We start from the raw sequence: 9,853 nt of genomic DNA, 5'->3' as shown, positions 1-9,853 counted from the left end.
AATAAAGAAAAATATTGTGACAATTATGTAACGAAATATTGAAGCTTTTCGTTCTTATTTTTTTCTTGAAACCAGCCGTATATGAACCTCCTTTCAAATCATGAAACTAAACTTAGGTAAAGTCAGAATGGAATAGCTTATTAATTGTTGATTACATGCGAAGGTAGACCATGCAATACTACGTTAAGAAACTGTTCTTATGTAGGTTACGATATAAGACAGTGCAAGCGAAAAATATGTTGCAGACATACCATGTCTAGTTGCATTGAGACACTCATTTTGTACAATCTCGTAGACACTTCCAAGCCTTATGACGTCACATGACCTGCCGAATGACTGGATTAAACTCACCGGGGTCGAATCGAGAGCACTAATAGTTGAGATGAAGCAGACATGACGCTCTAGAAAAGGATTTTGTTGATGTTATTTATTTGTGATCAATTGGAACTTTTCAAAAATGATAATAATAGAAACAGTTCAGACAGCAGAAGCTCCAAGGAAAGAAGTTCAAGAACAATAAATAACAGATAATAATGTTTGTACAATAGATCGATAGCTTCGATTCAATACTATTCAGTATTTCACAATTAAATGTAAACCATGGTAGAAACATTCATCTTAATTTCGCCCATCCTCTCCCCCTTCCAAGACCGACAGAGCTGGCTACGTGCCTGGATATACCGACTGTACAAACAGAACCTGCTGCCTCTCGCTTGCTGCTCAGCGTACCAGAGACTGGAGTGGGGCAAAAGGGTAGACAGACTGGCCGTTGTGCTTGTGGAGCGTGTAGCATGGTGGTACCAAATATTACGCACTTTAATGTTTCAATTGTTTATATTTCTCTATATACCAAATCAAATCTTGAACTTATATCACCACCAGAATAACTATGTTTTTTCTTCCATTAAATGTATTATTGACCAGTGGCGGTTGAAAGCACATCAATTATGAACCCAAGAAACAACAGTCTGGAAACTGGATAGGCGTTTGAATTAGGGAACCTACTTAGTGCGCAGTGAAATGTGATAGTGTGTTTTGCATCTCTTTTTCTTACGATGGTGTCCTGTTCGTTTTAATCTCATGCTTTGTTATATTTTCTCTAAAATCGTAAGTTGATTTTATACTTAAGTTCCACTTTTGATATTTGCTACGTGGTTATTGGCGTCTAATTAGATTTACTGTTTTATTATTTAAATGTAACTTAAATTATTTTTTATTTTTCCGGTTTGATCTCCATTCAGAAAAACCACACTGCTCCCATTTTGTCAGAAATGACGATGTTGTTGAAGTCCCCGGACTAGGCTTAGGGGACGCGAAGGAAATTCGGCTGTGCGGAATTTTGTTCAAGTTGGAAATCTCGAAAAGTTCACTCTACTAACAATATAATGTCGATAATTTATTACAACGTAATTATACGGAGCCATTCCCAAATAGGAAATGGTAAATGCAGTTCTAACAGCATTTTTTGCAAATTCGTACGAATTGCCCCTTGGTCGAGGGCATGGGTGTAGAAAGCTTTAAAAATATGGGGTCAAATTTTTGGAGGGGCACTTCGGAAGCATCACAAATCGGGAGGGGGGTGGCATGTGTGGTGAAAGAAAATCAGGCGGACAAACCGTTGTTCGGGGACTCCTATACCAATTGAAGCCCAGCTGGTACTGATCTCTAGGCGTGGTGGAGGGGATGGTTTCTGGGGTTAGCCCAAAGATTTTTTTAAAATTAAAGACCTTTAGATTCGATATCCTGTAACCTGACAGCCAAAAATGGAAGGAAAAATATTCTCGGCTATTTTACATTGCAGAATACATTTTGGAAAGACAGTATTAGGTGTGTGAGGTAATTCACTTGCCCACCGTAGCGCCGGTGGGCAATTTCCAATTTCTAGGGGCATATTTGTTGGCAAGTGCTTCTGAGGGAGATATTTTAAAACCTTTCGGGGATTGCACCAGTCTGAAGTCGGTGCAATATTATTGCCTTTCGGTACCCCTGATTAGTAAATGGTTTAACACATGGATGTTTGATGCGGATCAAACCATATGTTATTCAGCAGTTTTTGTGTTTTGCTACCATCTTAAGTAATGTAAACAAAAACCGTTGCAAGACGGTTTACACGCGCGAAGTGCGAAAAGTAAAACATTATTACATAAATGTTTTTAATTGAAGTACATCACAATACTTTCCTTTTTCTAATTCCGTTCCACAAACATATAAAATCAAAACATTATTACACGAGGGTTTTTAATCTGTGTATATGAAAGTACTTCCTATTTCGGATTTCGTTCCTTATACATATTACATCAAATCTTTATTACATAAATGTTTTTAATCTTAATGCATCAAAGTACTTCCCTTTTCGAATTCCGTTCCATAAACATATAACATCAAAACATTATTACATTAGTATCTTAAATTTGAGTACATCAAATTAATTACCTTATCGAATTCCGTTCCATAAACATATAACATCAAAAAATTATTACATTAGTGTTTGAAATAAGAGCACATCAAAGTATCAATATTTACATGTATATAAATATGAATAAATAAAAATAAATAAATAAATAAATAAATAAATATATATATATATATATATATATATATATATATATATATATATATATATATATATATATATATATATATATATATATATATATACATGCATACACTTCAACTGAACTATCTCTATCTAACTATCTAACTTGTTACTTTATTTAAATTTTGAATAATACCGCTACGTCATTGTCTACTTGACTATTGCTGGTACTCTGATGCACACCAAGTTCAATATAATAACCGTTTGCTTCCTTAAGATCTCGTGGTTTTGTTCTTTAGTATTTAATGTTTTTTATATATCTTTTTAACGAGATTTTAAACTGCTTTATTGAGCTATAACGTTTCAGGAAGTATGAAACTATACCAGCTCTACTATACACAAAATTCAACGTAAGACTCGTTTGTTCCTCCTTGAAGATCTCATTGAAATGATACATCATGTAAGATCTGCAATACAAGTTTATGGGACTAGTAATTTCTTTCTTTCTTTGTTTTTAATTACATCTTTTTAACGAAGTTGCTTTAACTCTATTTGTGTTATAGGAAGCATGCGACTGTCTATGTCGCTATATGATAACGTTTGCTGTAGCATAGAAGATCAATGGCTTCAGTCAGTTTAAAATTATTTTTGTGATTTGTTACTAAACCAAGCAATGAGCTACCCTTTATCATTTTACGGGATTGAACGTACCCAACATTACTTACCCATTTGCTTTACCTATCTTTGGTGATTTTGTGGCCAATATGTATTAATCATGTATCTGGGAATGTGCTTTTTCGTGTTATGCATGTACTGAAAATGTATTGAGAGTGTTTAGCATGTGTTTTTCATGTATTTATGCGTGTATTGAGAGTGTGTTAAACATATGTTTTTCGTGTATTAATGCACGGATTGATAATGTATTGAGAGTAATTAGCATGTGTTCATTCATACTTAGTGAAGATTCCTAAATCCTATTGGTCCATTCAGGTCAGCTGACCGTGGTTAATCCTGTGAGTAACGCACGGTAAAATTACCGGCGGATGAATACAATTGTTACCATGTTACCATGTTTTGTCGTCTGCTTTGATGAGCTATCGAAATACATCAAAAACACAAAATCTTGTTCAAAAGTCTTGCAAGATGCCAACAGAGGTAAAGGACGCGAAAACATGGATCCGCACTCGAGTCTAGGCCAAAGTGTAGGCTGCACAGCTGTTGCCTCCAACAATGACATTAACGTTGCTGCTGCTGTTAGGGCTGAAACGTCTAACATGTCCAAACTGTTCTCCAAATGTTCTTTCCAAAGTCCTGTGAATGTTTACTTCCAAAATTCATAGTTATATCTGTATTAAAACATCAAACAGTTGTGGATGCTTTGAGTTTAAATATATCCAGTATCTGTCCGTAATTAAATGTTCGCAAGGCCGTTATGTTGCTCATAGTGATATAAATTTACAGTTAAACGACCGCAGTGCCAAGCACTGTGTATCGTGTACGTTCAAGTGAGTGTACGTACGTAGGTACGGTACGTACCGTACGTGTTCAATACAAGGCCTACTATGTTATCGTATGAGTTGACTGTATACCATACGTACATGTTTGTCCCTAGAATGGTTGCTATGGGAACCAGAAGCTGTAGGGTATTGATATGATGAAGCCAACTAGTAATTGTTTGTAGTTCCTTGTTATTGAGACCTTTCAAAAATAGTTTTATGGCCGAAATATTGCCAAACATAAGTTTAAATGTTATTATGGTTCATCTTTTATGAATGACAGCCTTTCAAAGACGTTTCCTTTATAATTATTCACTATCGTTCAGTATTACTTTATAATTGCACATGTACATTGTTATGCTGGTATTCGACTTACCGGGCATCACTTTAATAAATCTTTGGTTATATGTAACCAAAAATGTTTTGTTTTATGATTTTTTCCCCACACAAATGGTAGTGTATGAATGAACGGGGTTAATCAACGGTCTAGCGTGCGTTACTCACATGATTAATGCACTCCGGGTGTTAATGCTATCGCTGGATGCACTCGGGCTCCGCCCTCGTGCATCGCTTGCATTATCCCCCGATCGTGCATTAATCCTGTGAGTAACGCACGCTAGACCGTTGATTAAGCCCTTATTGTTCATGTTATAATTCATGTATCGATCATGTTTTGAGAGCTGTTTAACATGTGGTTTCATGTATTAATGCATGTACAGATAATGTATTTACATTGTGAAGCACGTGTTGTTTATGTTTTATTGCATGTGTTAATCATGTACTAGGAGTGTTAAGCATGTGTTTTTCATGTATTAATGCATGTATTGAGAGTGTGTAGCATGTGTTGTTCATGTTATTTTGTATGTATTAATCATGAATTGAGAGTGTGTTTAGCATACGTTTTTCGTGGTTTAATACACGTATTTATATTGTGTTATCAGTGTGTTAAGCATGTGTTGTTCATGTATTAATGTATTTATTGAAATAGTATTGAGAGTGTGCTTAGCAAGTGTTTTGCATGTATTTGATAGAGTATTGGGAGTGTGCTTAGAGTGTGTTGTTCATGTATTGATTATATTTGGGAGTGTGTTTAGCATGTGTTGTTCATGTATTGATCATATTTTTGGAGTGTGCTTAGCATGGGTTGTTCATGTATTAATGCATTTATTGCTAGAGTATTTAGAGTATCCTTAGCAAGTGTTTTGCATGTATTTGATAGAGTATTGGGAGTGTGCTTAGAGTGTGTTGTTCATGTATTGATCATATTTTTGGAGTGTGTTAAGCATGTGTTGTTCATGTATTAATGTATTTATTGAAATAGTATTGAGAGTGTGCTTAGCAAGTGTTTTGCATGTATTTGATAGAGTATTGGGAGTGTGCTTAGAGTGTGTTGTTCATGTATTGATCATATTTGGGAGTGTGTTTAGCATGTGTTGTTCATGTATTGATCATATTTTTGGAGTGTGTTTAGCATGGGTTGTTCATGTATTAATGCATTTATTGCTAGAGTATTTAGAGTATCCTTAGCAAGTGTTTTGCATGTATTTGATAGAGTATTGGGAGTGTGCTTAGAGTGTGTTGTTCATGTATTGATCATATTTTTGGAGTGTGTTAAGCATGTGTTGTTCATGTATTAATGTATTTATTGAAATAGTATTGAGAGTGTGCTTAGCAAGTGTTTTGCATGTATTTGATAGAGTATTGGGAGTGTGCTTAGAGTGTGTTGTTCATGTATTGATCATATTTGGGAGTGTGTTTAGCATGTGTTGTTCATGTATTGACCATATTTTTGGAGTGTGTTTAGCATGGGTTGTTCATGTATTAATGCATTTATTGCTAGAGTATTTAGAGTATATCCTTAGCAAGTGTTTTGCATGTATTTGATAGAGTATTGGGAGTGTGCTTAGAGTGTGTTGTTCATGTATTAATGTATTTATTGAAATAGTATTGAGAGTGTGCTTAGCAAGTGTTTTGCATGTATTTGATAGAGTATTGGGAGTGTGCTTAGAGTGTGTTGTTCATGTATTGATCATATTTGGGAGTGTGTTTAGCATGTGTTGTTCATGTATTGATCATATTTTTGGAGTGTGTTTAGCATGGGTTGTTCATGTATTAATGCATTTATTGCTAGAGTATTTAGAGTGTGTCTAGCATGTGTTTTGCATGTATTTGATAGAGTATTTAGAGTGTGTCTAGCATGTGTTTTGCATGTATTTGATAGAGTATTGAAAGTGTGCTTAGCATGTGTTTTGCATTTATTGAAAGAGTTTAGCATGTGTTTTGCATGTTTTGTTCATGTTATTAGGCATGTTTTGATCATGTATTGAGAGTGTGTTAAGCATGTTTTTTCAAGTATTGATGCATGTATTCATATGTTTGGCATGTGTCGTTCATGTATTATTGCATGCATTGATCATGTATTGAGAGTGTGTTTAGCATGTGTTGTTCATGCTTTAATGCATTTATTGATAGAGACCACAAAACTGTCACTGGATTTAATTGAAAGTTATGAAGACCAAAGTGTGCTTATTTTACTTGTATATGTTTTAAGTAGTAAACTTCGTTGTATGTTAAATATCAATCTGAGAATTTGTTTAAACATTATACCGAAGAGTTACAAACAGAAAAGACATAGAAAGGTTACGTGATGTTCATACAAATGATTTTATTACGATAGGAAGTGAAAGGTAAACTATGAAGTGATATTGCAAAATAATTAATTTGAAGGAGTCTAGACTAGACGTGGAAGTGGTAAATAGTAGTAACAGCTACCTTCTCGGCCTTTTGGGTAAGATCATGTGTAGTATCTGTTCCCTTTCGAGGGGAATGGTGATGCACACCCGACGATGATCACACAGTCACAGTCCCGATGCAAGAGGACTGGGGTTGAGAGCGGATCAGTCGTTCGGTAGTTTGGTTTTCGTGCCCAGGTTCTTTCTGGGCGACTTTTTATTAAAAAGTAGTATAACAGCTACCTCAAAAGAGACATTAAAAACATTTCCAAAAATATTTTCTAAATAATATTTTGTCATTTTAATTTTTTTTTATATAAATTAAAAGAAGGGGTTGGGTACGATGGGTTATAGGTGAATAATTAAAATCAACCAAATTATCTGTTGCATAATGAATATAACTTCGTATATCTTTTTCGCAATTACAGGAATTGGAATCCATGCAGGGCCTCCACCCTCCCGACCCGTATTACGGTCACCATCATAGAGACGTTCTTAAAGGACTCTTCGATGTTGACTTTTGAAGAATTTTCTGTTGGTTCGTTTGCAGCCAGGTTACTTGTTCCAATTCAGTAGAGTAACGTCTTAGAAACTTACTGTCTTGTTCTCTTACCCCATCCCTCCCCCTCCCCTCTCCTAATAATTGTCTTTGTTCTTCATTATGTTAGTTACTTGTCTCTACTATGATCGCCAGGAAGCCCCATATATAATGTATTGTCGTTATCGTTATCCTGCAAATCGTCACTTTAGGGTATTAAGTGAAAGTCGATCAGTGAGTAATTCTATAAACAACATGTAGCTAGCATGCCAGTATGGCATGCTAGCTACATGTACTAACTGTTACATTAATCTCTGTTGTACTGTCCATTCATTGCTGTGTTTTTTGATTTAAAAATCTGTCATTTTTTCGCTTGTATAGCAATGTTGAAAATAGTTTACATTTCAATGTCATATTTGCATAATCGTATGATTGGCTTTCTGCAGGCCAATCAAGTTTGAAGAGATCTTTACGTTGCCGACAGGTCATATATTGACCTTGACGGTACAGGTCACATGTTAGCCTTGTCATCTTGTATGTCTATGAAAGAAGTTACTGCGCAATTAACATTTGGCTGGATAGAATGGTTTTCTGCATTTACTAATAGTGATTTTCCAACACATGTACATCACGGATCACCGTATTTCAGGTAAGATTCAAAACGTAACTGGAATTTGTTATGTCTGAATATACTAGTAGTGATAGCTAATTCATTAAGCATCAAAGAATCGGTTTCTTTGAAATGATTTAAAATGAATTGTTTTGGTAGTATATTATAACAGTATATTTCGCCATAGTTTAATATGTATTTTGATTTTCAGTTTTGTTTTGAAGTAAAGAAACATGGAACTCCCCCCCCCCCCCCGCCCTAGCAGCACGCAGACTCCCCGTTCCTCATTGAAACATGTTTACATATATCAGTAATACATCTTTTGTTTTTATATCAAATTATGTGGCTCTCTATATGGCATAGTTAATAGGATGCATGTTATACGTATACAGAGTATTATGTTGATGTTTTACACCATCTGTAAGTTGGATTAATCGTTAGGAGTTGTTTGTAGACATTTCTCTCACCCAATTTCTAATTCGGATATCATTTATCTATTGTTTATACCAGGCCCGTCGGAAGGTATTTGAAAGTGGTACGGTATTTTTGTTGACCGGTTCGATTTACTATCTAAGCGGAGCGCCACCATCGGTTGGCGCGGAGCGTACAAGAAAATTTTTGAATCTTCTAACCGCCCAGATGGCTGGAAATGGCACTTGCGGGGCAAAATTTGGCCACGATGTTGTACACTTTCCTCCTGCGAACTCAGTATTTTTTCATTTATAACTACATGAACTGAAGAATCCCATCTTTAGTCATGGATGTTCTACCTTCTCGCGCCCATGTCCTTCACAGCTGCACCGGAAGAGCATATAGCACTTTAAACTTACAAAGTGTATGCAGGGCGGTATAGCTACTAGCTAGGGTCTTATAGTAGGGGTATGAATGGTAGAAATTCCGACGGGCTGGAGGTCTTTTCCAACTTAGTGGCGGGACGGCCGCACCGTCGTTACGCCAGTAAAAATAAATGAAAGGTTCAGAACTGCCTGTACTGTAATAGTTACAGTTTATCCGAATTTGATAATTTTGCTAGTTCTTATGAGTGTTACGATTATCTAAATGATTCCTCAATTAGTCTACCTTCCTTTGAGGTTAGGGCCTCAAAAATGTTTTGTGGGTGAGCAAAGATTTCGCCGAGTGCGGTTAGTCTCTGTGAGGCTTTTGAAATTATGCAATAAACGTTAACAATGATTATTTCGTTACGGCGTTGGTGACAACCAACACCTGGGTGGAATCCTCTCCATACTGCAGTACTTTTTCCAATTTCCAAATTCCAAGCATTGTTCTTTCTGCAGTTGGGGCGCAGAATATAGGATATTACCCGATTGCCTGTAGCAATTCAGTTGTATAGGATGATCTACTGTATCCTTTGTTAGAATTGAGGATTAGAGTTGTAGGGTCAGCAAATGTGAGCATTTTTCGTATAATTTAGCCCTCTTTCTTCCTGGAATTAATGCTCCTATAAGCTCCCGGTATCACAACGACTACTATACTGAAGAGCATGGGTTCCTGGGCATGGGCGCTGTTAAAAGGAGCACCGGCTATCGGTTAGTGTGCAGCGTTCTACTGCGAACTCAAATCAATGGAAAGTACCAAACACCGAGCGTCGATGGTCTTTGGCACTGGTAAATTCGTTGGCTGCATCAACTAGATTCAATCGATCCGCATAATCTTTGTGTACATGTAAGATCATAAGGTGGTTGAGTCGCTGCTGGGTCATTGTAGACCTTAAGTAACTCTTTACACGCTTCATAGCACTAAATGAGCGTTCACTTACTGCATTTGTCGCAGGCATCACTAAAATTAGTTTGACAAGCGTGCACACTTGTGAGAGGAGCTCACGATTACCGAAACTCAACCCTCGCATGTGGTCAACAACCTCTGGCAAAGTCCACTCTGATTGTTTGGCCGTAGCTTCCATGGTTTCCCCAAGGGTTTCTA

Source organism: Apostichopus japonicus, chromosome 12, assembly GCF_037975245.1.
Source record: "Apostichopus japonicus isolate 1M-3 chromosome 12, ASM3797524v1, whole genome shotgun sequence".
In the NCBI taxonomy this organism is placed as follows: Eukaryota; Metazoa; Echinodermata; class Holothuroidea; order Aspidochirotida; family Stichopodidae; genus Apostichopus; species Apostichopus japonicus.
Note: the sequence above shows the minus strand (reverse complement) of the source record.